The 18,555-nt window shown below is 37.0% G+C and overlaps 1 pseudogene across 1 annotated transcript; it reads right to left on the bottom strand.

The window, feature by feature from the left end:
* Nucleotides 1–952: 952 nt before the first annotated feature.
* Nucleotides 953–3,726, bottom strand: LOC149232441 (endoglucanase 23-like; annotated as a pseudogene). The gene is made up of 6 exons (XR_016248466.1): nt 3,430–3,726; nt 3,223–3,315; nt 2,413–2,574; nt 2,117–2,224; nt 1,875–2,034; nt 953–1,551 (listed from the first exon to the last, which is right to left on the bottom strand). The product of XR_016248466.1 is annotated as an endoglucanase 23-like (transcript).
* Nucleotides 3,727–18,555: the final 14,829 nt, after the last annotated feature.

An 18,555-nucleotide genomic window follows, 5' to 3' on the forward strand; every position in this document is an offset into this window, starting at 1 on the left:
CCCGATAGCGGCCTCACTGCCTACGCCATCCATCGTTTTTCGAGGAGCTCGACGGCAATTTTTTCCGGAAATGGGTGACCCACCACCTCCGAGCTGGCACATGCTGTGCTAGCAACCAACGCCCGCGCAATTTCAAACGATCCTTCGCACCAAACATTCATTTGCTCCATTCGCGCAACCCGAACAGGTCCTCTGCAACCCTCTCGAGCATTCATTTCTCTTGCTCACGGTGCTGGCTCACCGCCGTGTTGAATCCCGGCAGGCTGTGCCCCAGGCATAAGGTAAAGTACACTATGTGAACAATGACATCCACAAGGTAAAGTACACTATGTGAACAATGACATCCACCATTTTGGCGGGTGCCCGAAAAGCCCATGCATACGAATCCCAACCCGTGCTGCTATAAATCCTCGGCAATTCCTATTTCCAACCCCATTGAAACATAAATGCAGCCTGACATGCAAGGGATATAGCAGTTCTCTTGTTGCTAAAATGCCAAAGTCAACCCCATTGAAACATAAATACAAGAGAACTGCTATATCCCTTGCATGTCAGGCTGCATTTATGTTTCAATGGGGTTGGAAATAGGAATTGCCGCCTAAATCCTCTGCATTGGCAGCTCCCCAGCCTCTAGCGGAAGAGATACATTCAAGGTCTCCATTTGGGCGCAGGTTCGAGCGACGCTGAAGGTGTTTTCCCATTGCATCGTAGTCAGTTACCACATTTATAACGAACCAATTAGCCATTCAGACATCTTCAATATTTTTTAGGACGTGGTTTAATGGTTAATAGTTAAGTAAGGAGGTCTAATCTCAAGCAAAATTATATATATCCGAAAACTGCTCCAAACACAATTTTTTTAGTTATCTGAAAATTGCTCCAAACGCGGTCCAATCTCAAGCAAAATTATATATATCCGAAAACTGCTCCAAACACAATTTTTTTAGTTGAAAAAAATACAATAAACCACCTCCATTACAATTGCAAACTCAAGCTCCTGCATCCAGTCTGCTTGATTGTGTACTACCCACTTAGCCATGGAGGCCATGAAAATCAGATAATCCTAAACCACCACCATTGCAAGCTTCCTGCATCCACTGTGCCTGCCTGTGCACTTTGCCAGGTGCATAGTTTATTTGGGCTTTTCATTGGGGTGAGATTTTGAGTACAAATATATTCAATTCTGTGAGAGGAATTTGGTGCACATTAATTTTCACATACTTGCTAGGAAGGATGACCACGGAAAAATGCAAGGGCGCCAACCAGTGGAGCATTGATGTAGGTAGTAGGCTCAGACTGCCTGAAGTATGTCCACGCATCTGAATATTGATCTCTGGTGTTTGGTCCTCCAACCACTGCCCCCACTAGAATATTTGGGTTGGGATTTTTGCTGAAAAAGTATTGGGAGCCACCCTTGCATGTTATGTGACTTGGGTGGTGTGTTACAGAGGGTAATGATGAGCCTTTGTGGTGGATGTATTTGGGGAAACCAGAGCCATATCCCACCATGTAAGAGAGCTTCATAGGGTTGTCTCCCAATATGTAGTCCACCTGCAGGTCAGACAGAATGAGTTATGATCACCAATTTGAGATCAAATTTCATGCATACATTATGCTATCTGACTGAACATTGTGAAATGTAGAATGGGTCACCCATTTCCTTCACAGAAATCCAATCTGCATGCTTACATCTTGCTATCTAATTGAACATTGTGCAATTGAAAATGGGTAACAATCATGGGTTACACTGGTTCAACACTTTGTCATTAATGTTACAGGGTATTAGGTTAATTGGCAAGTAATAATGAATTACATCGAAGTTCATGCATATATTTTGCTAGCTACCTGGATATTGTGAAATATATTGAGTGTACCTGGCTTCAACTGCCCGCAGTCTGGCAGGGGTGACTGCGATGCTTCCACAGTGCACAACTTGTGAAGAATGACCCAAGTAATTTGCATAAGCCAAAAGCAGGAATGATATGGCTGTCACATGTTGCATATTGCTTCCTCCTGGTTTGTAGATCAGCCCCCCTGTTATAGAAACATAATTTTAGGATCCCTGGATCAGAAACCAATTCAAATATGTGCTGTAAACTGGCAAACTATAATTCACCTGGTGTGTGTGCAACATGCCTATAAGGCGTTTCTGGCAAGAGCAAATGAAGTTGTCAGCATGTCCCTTGTATGTTTGAAGGAAGCCCACCTTCCCCAGCAAGAATTCCTAAACATCACAACATTGATAAACATAAAATAAGCAGTATTCTCAAGGTAAAATCCCATTGTTAGATGTTGATGGAATAAAAAATATGATATATGTATGAAACACAAAAATTCTGTTGCTTCATGGATGTTGTTGGGGTAAATCAGATCCTGTCCATTGGTTGCAGGTGATATATATATACCACTCACCTTGGATATCAGAACATTTATTCCAGCATGTTTGTTGTCCCAACCGAATTCATTAATGTTCTCGTTAGCCCCCAGAGTCTTGCCATTGATTTGAATGTAGTCAATATAGGAATGATCTTTTGTTGCCTTATGCAGCCATGTTGCAGCCCATAACAGTTCATCCTGCAAACAGAAAATACATCACCACATTACCATAACATTCTTTGCTTTTACAGATCAGCTTAGCATTGAATTAAAATTATTGAAAAGAACTGTGTGGGGTCTACTTGATCAAGTTGACCTGTGAATCACAGGAGTGAGGTGCATTATACAAGAACATTTTTCATGTGTATCACTAGTGTATTCACTACAGGAGAGACTGTGGCAGAGATTCAGGTTTGACACCTAGAACAAGGTAGCAGAGTTGGAGACTACATATCTAGAGTTGAAGACATGGTGAATCTACCAAATTCTGACTCAGATATGATATTTAAATACATAATGAGATATGCCACAATAGAGAGATAGCTGCAACATCATATTCATATTAATGACAAGTAGGCCCACAATGCCATGTAAGTTTCTAATATCATATTCATATAGTGACCAGTATACCACAAAGTCTTGTTAGTATATGAGCGATGGGAATGTTATGTTTTGCTATCTTTATTTAGCGAGTAAGTTCTGGGAATATTTTGGAATTGGATGAACCGGAGTTAAGTAAAACCAACAATGGATTTTATTCCTATCTATCAGATTCTAAAATATTTCAGAAAACTAGATTTGAAATCTAAAACCAACTTCAGGATAGGCAAACATAAATCCACATACTTGATATCCACTAAAGTCGCAGTAAAATGGGCACACTCCTGCTCTGAGGCTGTCACTGTAAGCTCCCCTATAATTGTCTGCAAACTGGAAGACCTGTTGCAAGCAGTGAAAGAAAGGATTCATGCTTTAACATGGTCAGCCACCTACCAGATCAGCACTAGACTTGATTTATTGAAGAATTAGTATAGTCTGGAGTATGGAATTTACCTGCATTGCAGTTTTGAGAAGACGTTGAGAATATGCCATGTCCGACGATCGAAACACAATGGATGCAGCAGCCAAGGCCGCAGCTGTTTCACCTGCAACATCTGAGCCAGGCCTGTCTTTGGTGATTTTGTAAACTGTCCTGGGTGTGTCCATGTCTTCTGGTCTCTCCCAACAATTGTGATCTGCAGTTGGATTGCAAATGGAGTTTTGGGCGCGAGCGTTGGTTTGGTTTGATGGAAACACCTTAATTTTTCCCTTAAATCTCTGAGTTTTTATTGAAGTTCTCGGTGAGAGTTTTCGTCAAACAATTTAATGTCTTATGGCTGTAGGTGGTTGTTTCTTCTTTTTTATTTCAGATTAGAAAACATAATGTTGTATTCATGCCCAAACATTTTTCAAATAGCTGGACAACCTTAATATTAGACTTCAGCCAAAGATACAATTCTGATATACACCATACAATGACAAGAAGCACCTTTCACCAATGCAAATAACCCAGAACTAAATAATATTGCATTTCTAATTTATGAGCTGATATGCCAACCAGTCTTCAACCAGCAACTAATATACCATGCAATACTCTGAAATAACACCATTCACTGATAAATATGAGCATCATTAACAAGCTGGAAATTGTAGGGCCATTATACAAACTCAATAAAGAAAATACATGGCATTAAGTATAACAGAGGAACCTGATATCATACACAGCAATGAACCTTCATTTCAATATTCAGCCCCTTGAGGAATATCAGCAGGGATGACTACAGAAATTCGAGCTCTTCATTCCTCAATCTTTAGCCTCTGCCACAGTCCTGAATACGCTACAGGAGTTTACTTGGTGACTGATATACACGCACAGCAACTAGATGTATCTCGGCCTCTTTTTAATCTTAAGCTTCAGCCACTGAGGATAGTTAATGCAGCCAGCATATAAAGAGATAATTCGGCCCAGTAATGAAGGTGATACGACCCTCTCAAGCAGCAGAGGAACACGGCCAGCAAGGTAAGGAACTCAGCTACTGGAAAATGGAGAAACTCGGCCCAGGTGTCCCCAGAATATGTTCCCCTGAGATGCCAAACTCGATCCAACTAGGAGCAGCCAACTCGTCTCTCTAGATTGATGTGCACAACATCTTTCTCCCAAGAACTTCAACCCAATGAGAGAGAAACTCAGCCAGCAAGTAAAGTGAAGGAATCTTGTCCCTCTCAACAAAAGAAATCGACCCACAAAGAGTTTAGATTTGAAGGTCACGAACAACCATGAAATGGATACCTTGACCCTCGGAATTATAGCTCATCTAATGGGTAATGTGCATCTTTCTTAGGTTAAAATGAGTCCTCACTATTCCTGAATATGCAGAGCTAGGATAACTGTTGCTTCTCCATGGATCAAAAAGCAATGTTTGTAAGTAAGAGAAACAGTCCACGCACAAACAGAAAAAAATAGAGGTTACATCATCTGTAAGAAATGGTGAAGACAATGTGGTAAAACAGGGGTGTTACTTGGTACTTTTTACTGCAGACTGGGGGAGCTTTGTCAGTCCTTTGGTGTCTGGAAATGATTGAAAATTGTGGAGTTGGAACCCATCTATGCATACTCAATGCTATTTCCTTCAAGTCCAATGTGTCATGACTCATGAAGGAAGGATGGACCTGAATATAGCAAATCCCATAGGGCTGAAGGAGGGGACAACCCACGCACTCTAAGGCTAAATTCCTGGTACCAAAGAAGATGTTCCTCATTTAACTTGGCTTGTAACATTCCTTAAATCTCGGCAAGCAGGGGAAGCAATTCAGATTTTCCAGATCAGTTGAACCCAATAAGCAAGGATGTGTTGCTATCTTTGTGCTTTCTCTTTAAACAATGCATGTTGTGTTCTCATCCATTCTTTCAAAGTTTTGATGTTAGAGATTATGGATTGGTACAAAGTTGGAATCCACAACCTGTTTCTACAAATGTATCTTTTCTTAGTTTTCATTCCAGAAACTAGTTTTTTGAGATATACTACCTATGGGGTGAGCCCGCTGTTTCCGGTTTTGAGAAATTTCACCTTTGGAACTTTGGTGTATGAAATAAATTGCTTTGTTCATGGTGATATGTGTTAAGTAGCAGCTCTGGAGCCTAGGAACCTCTAGAAAAATCTGAAATATTGGAAACCAATGAAATTGCCACATTTGCTTTATCCTCCTTTTCAACTGAAAACATTTTCCAATGCTCCTTTGGTGTGGTGCCATTGCTTTCTGCAATAAATGAATCATACCTTGCTATTTTAGCAACAAAAAATATAATTGCAAGTGAATCTCATTTTCGTATCAGATCAACAACCTTTTTCTCGAACTTCTTGTTCCTACTTGCTGAAAGAAAACTGTGTTTTTTGTTATCAACCTTGAATATTTCTTTCATGTCTTCTCTTGCATTATTATGGCGATCTGGGTTCTATGTCAAGTGAAGTGACCAGACTGTCATAAGATTAGGCTAGTAATGCATGCAAGGCTATGACTGCATGTACATTTTGAATTGGTGCCTCAACAGGTGCTAGCATCTCTAACAATTTTTTGAAGTGATTGATGTTGTTGGCCACATCTTATGTTGTCATCTTTATTTGTGAAAACTTCCTCAGCTATATCTTAGGATGACAGCTTGATATTCATAAATGTTAAACAGCTTGAATTTCAATTGATTGTTGTGTTTGGCTACATATTAGGAGCCTCCTCTTTATTTGGTGAAGTTCCCTCAGACAAATCTCACAGTTACAGCTTTATTTTCACACACGTGTGCCCCATTTTTCTTTTGGTGTTTTGGCACTGCCGATGTGAGTCATTTGATCATTAATGCTCAAAATGCTACAAGTAAGAGCCCTGTGATTATTAGTTTCCCATTTTTTGATTCTTGCAGTTCATATGGTATGTTTGACTTCATCTTCTTCCAGAATGCTAAATGATCTTGTTCAATAATGGAATTCCCATTTGCAGCTTCCAGATGAAATCCCATGCTGTTAAATTTTACAACCAGATCTGTTTTAGACAAAGAAGAAAGTCAAGCTAGCTACAGCCATGGTTCTGGTGTACTTTGAGACTTATAATTTGCATGGGTGTTTGTTGTATTGCTTGTTCTTTTTCAAATAGGTAACCAACCTGAAAATTAAAGTCTGGCCTTCCTTATGAACAGACCATTAGCTTTGGTATCAAATATTGGAAAAAGTTCCAGTGATCAAAGAGAGATATTGAGCTTGTGTTCGCAACACTAGAGTGCTCAGCAATTGGAATCAAATTTATTGATTAAGGCATGAATGTACAGCAAATAAAAGACATACCATCCACTGAAATATTTTAATTTTAGCAGAAAGAATGATGTATTCACAGTGGACAAATATTAGAGAGTAAAATATACGATAGAGAATTGCAGTGCTTTGGAAATAAAATGCATGAGTCAACCTTACGTTATCTGGAATTCTCCAACACTTACAGACTGTGACTACAATTTATCTATTCAAGTTGTTGCCTGATTATCATGCTGTCTTCTCTGTTGCATTCTCCTCTGTCTGTCTTTTTTTGTGACAGTTTTTATTGCCTCATTATATATTTTTTTATTATTTAATTAAATGTATTCAATACTTCTCTATAGATAAAGGCTAAAATGATTTTTTCTTCCTAAAGGGCTATTCATAAAGCAAGGGTCAGTTAACCTTCCTAAAGTACTATTCAGCTGTCCTTACATAGACAGTAAGACAAAACCTTGCTTTCTAGGAGATGCAGGTCCAGAGGATATGTGAAGATTAACAAAAAATCTAACATTCAGTATATTTATCTTGCATGTTTTAGTTGATGTATTTCCTACATTTGCTATCCCTGATAAACATGATTAGTTGTTTGCCTCTTGTTAGAAAGGGGTAATTCAGGGATTGCTGCACAAGGCCTTGGGCTAACTTGGAATGTGTGTTACTCAATTTAAAATTTTGCTGTTGTTAACTCAATGTAGCTTAGTGTTACTGCCACCTGATTCAAGAAAAAAACGAAGTTGGATAAATAAGCTTAGAGTGTATTGTCTGAAGATCCAAGGCCCAAATTATTTGTTGAAGCCTGAATTTTATATTACCATGTATTGACTGAAAATCTGGAAATATATGGTAGTACTTTTTTCCTTGAGCTTTATTGTGTTATAAAAAAGCCCTATTTCTTTTCAACTTGTATGGATGTCTGGGGCTTGGCATAGTTTTTCGACTGGATGTTTACACAGCAGCTGTGTGAAGGCAAAACACTCTTCTGCTTTATATTTGTTGTAACTTGTTTTATGGTGCATCTATAGGCTGCAATAGTCAGTGCACAAAAAATCTGGAAGCAAGTCAATTATTTACACAGCAGAAACTTGAACAACACAGACGATGCCATAATGCCACTACACAACATATGCCCAAGAGCCAGTAAGACATGTTTCCTTTCTAATTTATGGCAAACTATACTTTAGGAACTATTGAAACTGTAGAAAACTTTGGAACGTTAAGAAGGCATTCAACAGTTAAATAAGCCACCTTTGATGCAATACATGAGCTTCCAGTGTTGGTTGGCAATTTGACTTCTATTAATCCTCCAGACAAAACACCTTCGATGCTATTTATGAGCTTCCAGTGGTGGTTGGCAGTTTGACTTCTATATTATCATTCTCCAGCAAATGTGAATCAGTGATTCAGACCTTGATTCCATGTTGACCCATTTCAATTCCCAAATAAAAATGTATTACAAATCCTGGCAGCCCAAATTAACTTAGGCATTGTTTACGAAGGTACCATGCGGTGATTGTGAATCCAACCTCCACTTCAATGACTTATTCCTTTGTGAGGTCCCAACATGAATCCTAGACTGTTTCTCTTTTTCCAAGGTAATGGTTATCAGAGTCTAGTGACTATCAGTAATACAAAGTGTTGGAGTTGATATTATTCCCTTGAGAGGTCCCGGCATGAATCTTGGACCATTTATCTTCCTCCATGGTAATGATTATCAGACATGTGGATTGTCAACCGAACAGTAAAGTTTACAAATCACAATTGTTGATAGAATGTAATCCAATTCAAAACGTGATGCAAGCCCTGGAAGTGTTTTACAAAACCAGAATTCTATACAGGGTATGATCTCTATAACGAAATCTTGATCACAACATAAATTCTGAGTTCAATTAAGATCAGTGAAGAATCTATCAATATCTTAACTGGAAATAAATTTTGTTTTTGGTTGTGAGGATTGCCCATGAACCAGTGAGACTCCTGTATCATTTTGCATACCATAAAAATCCTGTTTACATTGATTCTGCTGTCAGAGGACAACATCTCATGCGTGACAGATCATTCTCGAGACTCGTATGTTAGCTCTTAACAACGATTCTATATGCGGAATAAAAACTTAAAGAATCGTAAAAAATAAATTACCTCCAGCCATTGATAATGCTCTTGCTGCAAACCAAAACCTTTCTATTACGCTTCCACAGTCCACTTGTGCTCCAGCTTCAATCCAAGCAAAAAGAAAAGAATACAAAAAGTCTGAAGGCACTTCCAAGCTCTATTCTCTCAGCTAGATGGTGTAAAAACTGAAGGGAATTGAGATACAAGCTTGGGGACCAAACAGATAAATTTATAGCCAAGCTTCCATCAAGCTTCTGATGGCTATGTGTTAGGTGTTCCACAGATCAAGGTAGAGAACTCCAGATGGAGTAATGGACCACTTCAGTAGCTCCCAACAATAAATTTATTAACTGCAGTTGATTTCCTTAATTTAAGGAAATTACTGCAGTTGGTTTCCAGAAATTAAGGAAAGACTGCAGTTTACTTCCATAATTGTAGGCAGCAGTTGTTAAAAAAATTAATGGAGCTTAACATCGTATTGGTACTGCAGCTAGCAGGAAGGGTTGGTCTGCGAAGGCATGGAGTCCAGTGGATAATCCCTTTATATAAAATGACCCAATATATGATGACATTTTGTTCCGGCGCTAATTGCTGCTGCAGACCTGGAATGCCACCCTTTGGAATGGTGGAAAAATCTTGTTGTATGATTTAGGTTTTAGGGATTCTAGCATTTTTAACCCGTTGGAATGGTGGAAAAATCTCGTTGTATGATTTAGGTTTTAGGGATTCTAGCATTTTTAAGGTTTATGTTTGTTTAGCTTAATTGTTCCCGTTGCGCGAATGGAGCAAATGAAATATATAATTCTATTTGTTTAGCTTAATTGTTCCGATTATGCGAATGGAGCAAATGAAATATATAATTCTGTTTGAGATTAGACCTCCCTACTTAACTATTAATCATTAAACCACGTCCTAAAAACTATTGAAGATCTCTGAATGGCTAAGTGGTTCGTTATAAATCTGGTAACTGATTACGATGCAATGGAAAACACCTTCAGCGTCGCTCGAACCTGCGCCCAAATGGAGACCTTGAATGTATCTGTTCCGCCAGACGCTGGGGAGCTGCCAATGCAGACGATTTATAGCAGCACGGGGTGGGATTCGTATGCATGGGCCTTTCGGGCGCCCGCCAAAATGGTGGATGTCATTGTTCACAGAGTATAATTTACCTTACGCCTGGGGCACAGCCTTCCGGGATTCAACACCGCAATGAGCCAGCACCGTAAGCAGGAGAAACGAATGCTCTAGAGGGTTGCAGAGGACCTGTTCTGGTTGCGCGAATGGAGCAAATGAATGTTTGGCGCGAGGGATCGTTTGAAATTGCGCGGGCGTTGGTTGCCAGCGCGGAGGTGGTGGGTCATCCGTTCCCCGGAAAAATTGTTGTCGAGCTCCCGGAGAAACAATGGATGGCATGGGCATGTATGTATGGTGAGGCCGCTATCGGATGCATTAAAGGCTCGATAGCAGGATGGTTAGCTCTTGCCGATATAAAACGTGCTTGTTTTCCTCCGCATTCATGTGTTGAAGGTGCTCGTTCTGCTTCTTTGCACAGTTACATATGTTGTAAGTTTCGTAGGGTATGCAGTTTCTTGGGGTTTATGGGTGTCACAAGTTTACATAATTGCCCCAAACTCAGTGTTAATATTGGTAAATAAGTTAATTAATTAAATATTTAGGTAATAAACATTTATTTATCCCATAATAATATAAGTTTATTTAGTTTTAAATTAAAGAATTTAGATGATTTATTAAGTTTAAAGTCTTTAATTTAAGTTCATTCATATAGATTTAATTTAAATAAATATTATATAATTAATTAATAGTATTTTTCTTAATTCTAGGTTCAATTTTTTGTAGCTACAGTCCAGTCAATTATAGTTGTTTCCTTTGGTAAAAAATAGCCGTTTCTAGCTGTTAGAATGAGTTATCTCTCTATTTAACTTGTTGCCATGATCTGGTTCTTCATCTTGTCTTGATGATGAACCACACTCGCTGGTTCGAAACGCATGGACCTATAAATTATGATGTGATTATTACAAAAAGCATGTCTCATAAATTTAATTTTTTTCAATCTGGTAAAAATTTTGTTTAGTAAATTTTATTTAAAATATCTTTGTTGCTTTTATTGACAAACTTGTTGGTATCCATTGTTACCCCTTTGTTTTAGACATTGAAATTACGAAAATTAGATTATTGCAAGCATTGATTTGTTTAGTAAATTTTATTTAAAATATCTTTGTTGTTTTTATTGACAAACTTGTTAGTATCCATTGTTACCCCCTTGTTTTAGACATTGAAATTACAAAAATTAGATTATTGCCAGCATTGCTTTGGTTTTTAAATTTTATTGAAAATATATTTGTTGTTTTTATTGACAAACTTGTTAGTATCCATTGTTGCCCCTTTGTTTTAGACATTGAAATTACGAAAATTAGATTATTGCAAGCATTGATTTATTGTTGGGAATACAATTATTTCGACATTTATGATGCATGAAAGATTGCCTTTGTTCATAGAAAAAAAAAAAAAAAAAAAAATATTTTAATGTCCATGAGACTAAAGATACCCTAAATTAGATTATTGCAAGCATTGATTTATTGTTGGGAATACAACTATTTCAACATTTATGATGCATGAAGGATTGCCTTTGTTCATAGAAAGAAAGAAATTATTTTAACATCCACGAAGCTAAAGATAGCCTATGGGATAGATTGCTTCTTCATCTGCTTGATGTATTTGACCCTTTTTCTGTGAAGCTTCACAATAAATGCTCCCAGCTTCTCGACAAACCCCTCGCTAAATAGATTATCCCAAGAGCTAGCTGCTAGCATATCTGCATAACTTTCCCTGTTGTCTTTGAAAGTCTCACATTCTAAAATGAAATGTTTTTCTATTTCCACTTTTCGAGAGGAACAAAAAATGCATACCCTTTCTTCCCACACTTCCTTTGGCCTTTTCCAGCGCCCTGTTTCACAATGGGAGTTCATGAAAATTAGTCCTTAACTGAGCAATAAGAATTTTGGCTCTCCAAGAGATATTGGCCTCTATGTATGCTTTTGGTTGATGAGTATGAGTGGGATTAAACACTTCAATATAGTAATTTTTCTTTCTTCTTAACTCCTTATCCCAAGTACGTTTGTGGAACTTTAAAATATATTTGTTGTTTTTATTGACAAACTTGTTAGTATCCATTGTTACCCTTTTGTTTTAGACATTGAAACATTTTTGATGCATGAAAGATGGCCTTTGTTCATGTGCAAGGAAGTCAATAGGTGCCAACAAAAAAAATTGTCTTGGTTGGTTTTAAAAGTTTCGATTTAAATTTAAAATTTAATTTTTTTGTTGATATATTGTTTGGTTAATTTAAATTAAATTAGTATTATTTATTAAATTAAATTAATATATTTTTAAAAATAGATATTTTATTACCTGATAAGAAATTAAAAAAAAAAATTATTAATTTTAAAAATTAAAAATTTAATTATTTAAATAAGCGTATATGTTTTGGAATGGCTTTTTGAATTTTAATTTAATTATTAATAACTATTAAGTGGATGACAAGGATTTAACTTCCATAAAATATCATGGAATTTTAATAGTAGTATACACAAATCAATGATTGAGATTTATTTCCAAAGTAGTTATGTCTTTTTTCCTCTTTTAATTAAATTAATTAATTAAAAATAATGTTATATGAACAAGTGTCATATGAACTAAGTTATGAGTTTTTGGTCATATAGTGTTGATAAGCCATAGTAATGACCCATGATATTGTAACAAAGCCTATTTACAAATTAAGAATCTTCACCCTAAAATAGGGATAAATCTAAATTTTGTTCCATATTTTTTAAAATGTAAATATGTTTAATTTATATATTAGTTGTTTTCATAACCAATAATAATTTAAAATAAAGTTATAATTATTTTTTCTTGGCTCACACTCTCAAACTTTTAGTTTAAAAATAAATTAATATTTTAATATTTTCAAAGTTAAATTTTCAAAATTTATAATTTAAAGTTTCATGAACAATGACATTTAAATTTATTGTTAAATTTTAAAATTTATAATTCAAAGATTCATATACAATGAAATTTAAATTTTAGTCCTAAAAGACTTAATGACAACCTCTAAACTTTACTCATAAAAAATTAAACTCTTGGACTTTCATAAAATTTATAATAGAGAAAATATAGGTGGTAAGTAAAGAAATGGACAAATGCAATATCAGACATTCTTTATTATATGTAAATTGTTTGGTGGATTCTCTTTTCATTTATTTTTTTCCAACAAATTTGTGCTTTTTAATCTTGGTATATATATGTTCGGAAATATTTTTTTATTAGTATTATATTTAATTAATTTTTAATATCTAAATTAAAATTAAGTTTGTTGTCTACTGGGTCTTGGATAGACAGTGATTGGGTTTTGGATAGACCGTGGTTAGGTTCTCTATTAAGGCACTTTGGACATGATAAAGATTTAGTACTGTCAAGCTTTCAAAAAAAATAATAAGTTTGATGATCTGTGGTTGGATGATCTGCTCTATCTATTTAACTTGCAACCAAAAACAACTTATCCTGACGATGAACCACACTCCCTGGTTATAAATGGGTAGACAAATGTATTCTAATGTGATTTAAGCTGAAAATCTTCTCAAAAAAGTTTGTTATTTATTTATTTTTAATGTTTTTAAAAAAGAATAATATTAATAATAATAATTTAATTTAATTTTAAAATTATGGTTAAATTAGATATTAAATTAATATATGAGTTTTTTCATTTAAATTTTATAAAGGTATACATATTTATAACAAATTAATTCATTAAACATCTTAATTCAATATTTTATACCATATATATAAATGATTATTTTAATTTCATTCTTTTATTTTAATTATACAAATTTGACTTCCGTGTAATATTTCAAAGCAACCAAAACTTCATAGTTAATTATAATTTATAATAAATCCAAAATTAAAGTTAAAATTAACATTATGCTATTTACATCAATAGCATCTACAAACCAACTGGTACTCAAAGCATATCTCGCGGTCTAGGTTTAACCAGCGGCATAGAGTGAATGTGATACCATTTATGAGCACCTCCGTCTAATGCAACATGCAGGGTCCAAGTAATAGAGCAAATGGAGGTCAGAAAAATCTCCAATATGAGAAAAGTGCCAGTGTTTGAAGATCGCCTCTGAAGAATATGAGGAAAAGTGCTAGTCTTGGAAACAAGGCATTTTTCTAATTTTCGAATACAATAAAAATTTAAAGGCATCCATGGCCAAAACAATAAAAATGTAGAAATTTACAGGGTAAGTTCCTTAGAAAGAATACCAAAAGGACACCGCTCACAACCAGATCTCAAATCAATACACTAGTATTTTTGACGTGGTTAAAACCCTCAGAGTGCAAGGAGGGAAACAGTCCACGGCCTGTCCCAACGTGGGTACTACAGGCAATTTATTAATCAAAGAATGAAAATTTACATAAGCTTCTCCCATGCACGGATTACCCGAACAATGACCCTCCATGCGCTTTAAATAGAACTCATGGACCAATCGGGTGTCAAGCCACGGATCAAGTGTCGATAATACCGAGGTGAGAGTGAACCGTCGGATCACTACATATCGTGACCGTCAGATTGTAAGTTACAATATGTACAACGGTAAAGAAACACACTTTACCTAACTCTATACCTAACTCTAAACTAGACCAAGTTGAACTTAACTATATCCTATGTGTCGGAATATCCTAACATCCCCCCTTAAGAACAACTTGGGATAGGATTGAAGGATTTACAAATATGACACAATAGGAGAAGGAAGGAGGCACTAGAGCCTATCCCCCCTTAGTGACAACTTCCTGAACTCCAAGCATATATCGAAGTTTAGTGAACTTCGCCTCTGTGAGAGCCTTTGTGAAGATGTCTGCAACCTGATCATCTGTTGGACAATATTGCACTTCAAGAACATGGTCATGAATGAGCTTTCTGATGAAGTGCATGTGTAGTTCGATGTGTTTGCTACGCTGATGCTGAACTGGATCTTTGCATAGCTGAATGGCACTTTGATTATCACACCAAAGTGTGGTTGGATGCTGCTGCTCAAAGCCAAACTCTGATAGGATCTGACGAAGCCACAAGGCTTCCTTACTAGCTTCCACGGCACCACGATACTCTGCTTCTGCTGACGAAAGAGAAATGGCAGCCTGTTTCTTACAAGCCCATGTAATAGGTCCTGAACCAAGAGTGAAGACATAACCGGCAGTAGACTTCCGATCATCAAGGTCACCAGCCCAATCAGAATCAGTGAAACCAACTAACAGAGGAGCTGCTTTGGCACTGTAATGAATCCCAAACTGTACTGTACCTCGAACATAACGAAGTATTCTTTTGGCTGCTTTCCAATGACTTTCACGGGGGTTTTGCATAAAACGAGCAACAAGGCCAACAGCAAAGGAAAGATCAGGACGAGTATGGGTTAAGTACAAGAGTTTTCCTACAAGTTGACGGTATAAGGTAGCATCAACTTCAGGAGAAGTACAAGAGACTGAAAGTTTGACTCCAGACTGAAAGGGAGAAGGGGCTGGCTTACAGTCTTCCATGTGAAAATGACGAAGAATATCACAAGCATACTTGGACTGGGAAAGGGAAATACCTTCCTTGGATTGCAAGACTTGAAGACCGAGAAAATAGTGTAAGTGTCCTAAGTCTGTCATTTCAAATTTCTTTTTAAGGATAGACTTCACATGGTTTATAAGGTTGGGATCACTGCCAGTAAGGATAAGATCATCAACATAAAGAACAAGGATGATAAGAGAGTCACCCACTTTCTTGGTGTAGACAGTATTGTCAGAATGACACCTAGAAAAGCCAGATTCTAAAAGAAAGCTATCCATTTTGGCATACCAAGCCCGAGGAGCTTGCTTGAGACCATAAAGGGATTTCTTAAGTCGACACACAAGGCTGAAGTCTGTTTGTATGAAGCCAATGGGTTGTTCCATATAGATTTCTTCCTGCAAGTCCCCATGCAAGAAGGCAGATTTAACATCCATCTGATGGACTTCCCATTTTAAAGAGGCAGCAAGGGAAAGAACAAGGCGGATAGAGTTCATTTTGGCAACAGGGGCGAAGGTTTCAGTGTAGTCAATGCCTTCAACCTGTGAAAAGCCCTTAGCAACAAGACGAGCTTTATGTTTATCAATTTTGCCATCTGGTCCATACTTGGTTCTGTAAACCCATTTACATCTTACAAGTTTTCGTCCCTTTGGTAGAGGAACAAGATCCCATGTATCATTTGTCATCAATGAATGATATTCTTCATTCATAGCTGCTTCCCAATGTGGATGGCCTGAAGCTTCTGCAAAAGTGTCAGGATCATGATTTACTGGAGCTTGAGCCAGTAAAGAAGAGGCTCTTTCAAACTGAGAACGTGTACGTCGCTGATCTGTAGGATCACCGGCAAGATCACCTGCTGCATCTCGAGTAGCACGGACCCATCTTGGAAGTTGAGGATCCTGAGAAGGTGGGGGAGGATTGTCATCCTCACTTTCATCATCTGAAGAAGAAATGTTTTCAAAAGTAGAAGAGATAGGAAGAGGTGGCACATCCGCCGGACTAGGCTCGCAGGCCGATTTATTTTCATCAAATTTTACATCTCTTCTAATGATAACATTTTTGGACTTAAATGGAATAAGTCTATAACCTTTTACATCTTCAGAATATCCAACAAAAGTACATTTCTCACTCTTAGGTTCTAAAGCTTTATGCTTTTCATCTGGAATATGGGCCCATGCTTCACTTCCAAACACACGAAAGTGACTTACATCTGGTTTAATGGAACTCCAAGCTTCTTCTGGAGTGATATTCTCTAGAACCTTAGTAGGAGTGCGATTGATTATATAATTTGCACAATTAATTGCTTCGGCCCAAAAACTAAGACTGAGTCCTTTAGATTGCAGCATACAATTAGCCATTTCCTTTAAGGTGCGATTTTTCCTTTCAGCTACACCATTTTGTTGTGGAGTGTATGGAACAGTATGTTGCATTTGAATTCCATTTTCGGTGCAAAAGTTGATGAATGTGTTTTTAACATATTCTCCACCATTATCAGTTCTTAGCTTAAGAATTTGATGTCCAGATTGTTTTTCAACAAAGGCTTTGAAGGCCAAAAAAGTGTTAAATACTTCGCTCTTGAGTTTTAAGAAGTATACCCAAGTGCGTCTGGAGAAATCATCAATGAAAGTTAAGAAGTACTTGCAGCCAGAGAATGAAGCAACAGGAAGAGGACCACATAAATCACTGTGCACAAGCTGTAAAGGGGCTGAGGCGTGCCAAGAGGCACGTTTGTCAAAACTGTCCCGATGATGTTTTCCGAGTACACATCCGGAACAAACACCATCTCTGCAAGATACCATAGGAAGACCTGTCACCATATTTTCTTTACATAGATGCTGAAGGGAGCGATAGTTTAAGTGACCAAATCGCTCATGCCAAAGTTTGCTCACTTCATCATTATGAGCAACAAATACTGAGGGAAGATTTGATGACCCAAAGTTGTGAAACTTATACAACCTTTTGGAATCATCAGCAAGACCAGTAGCTAGAATCTGTTTAGGATCTTTTAGATCCTTGATTACAACATCATGAGGTGAAAATTCAACAATTTTACCTTCACCTGAATGAGTTATCTGATAGACAGATAGAAGGTTGCAGGATAAGGTTGGAACACATAATACATCATTAAACTGACCATTGTCTAGATGAACAGTTCCAGTCCCTACAACATTAAGAGATCTATCATCACCAATATATATATTTTTGGTGTTACAATCATTTAAAGAAGAAAACATGGCTTGGTTTTTGGCCATGTGACAAGAGGCTCCAGAATCAATGAGCCACTCATGAGAATGAGAAGAAGAAGAAGATACATTTAATGCATAACCAGACTGAGATGATTGACAATGACATGCAGAAAGTGCCATTCCGGAAGTTGAAGTTGAAGTAGGCTCCACATGGATGTTATGTTTCTTCATTGCGGCTTCCAAGGCTTCCATCTTCTTAAAGCATTTAGATTCTAAGTGGCCATCTCGATTACAAAAGTTACAATGTCTATCAGTCTTCTTCCATTTGTTTTTATTGGTCTTATCATTTTGCTGAAATGATCTTTCATTTTGAGGCTGAGATGGTTTAGGACCATTCTTTTGAGGATATGACTTCTTAGGATTCTTTGAATTTGGTTGCTGCTGGGCGGCTAACGCTTTCGTGGAAGAGTTTCCAAGATTAAGAAGACCAAGGTGTAAGAGTTTTTCTTGTTCTCTTATTAAGGAATCACAAAAGGAGTCAAAGGAAGGGGCCTTGTAGTCTTGTCCTTGACAAATGAAAGCTTCCCTTGTAGAATGGAAAGTGGAAACAAATACAGAGTAGGCTGGTCCCAACTTAGTAAGGATGGAATAAATAAGGTTACCATCTTCTTTCTTAACTTTAACACCTTCCAAGAGATATCTAAGGGTCTTGAATTTGGACAAGAAATCTTCAATGCAAGAAAAATTATTAGGATCCAAAGTAAGCAGCTCATTTTCAAGTTGATGGGCTCTAATTTCATTTTTAATTCCAAAAACTTTAGCAAGTTTTTCTAATGCTTCATGAGGAGTCTCAAGTTCTGCAATGTGGAATCTAAGATCAGGAGAAACAGACATCCCTATCAAACCACGTGCTTGATCTTGT

Source organism: Pinus tabuliformis, chromosome J (assembly GCF_031772625.1).
Source record: "Pinus tabuliformis cultivar Carrire ecotype Pingquan chromosome J, CPIR1, whole genome shotgun sequence".
In the NCBI taxonomy this organism is placed as follows: domain Eukaryota; kingdom Viridiplantae; phylum Streptophyta; class Pinopsida; order Pinales; family Pinaceae; genus Pinus; species Pinus tabuliformis.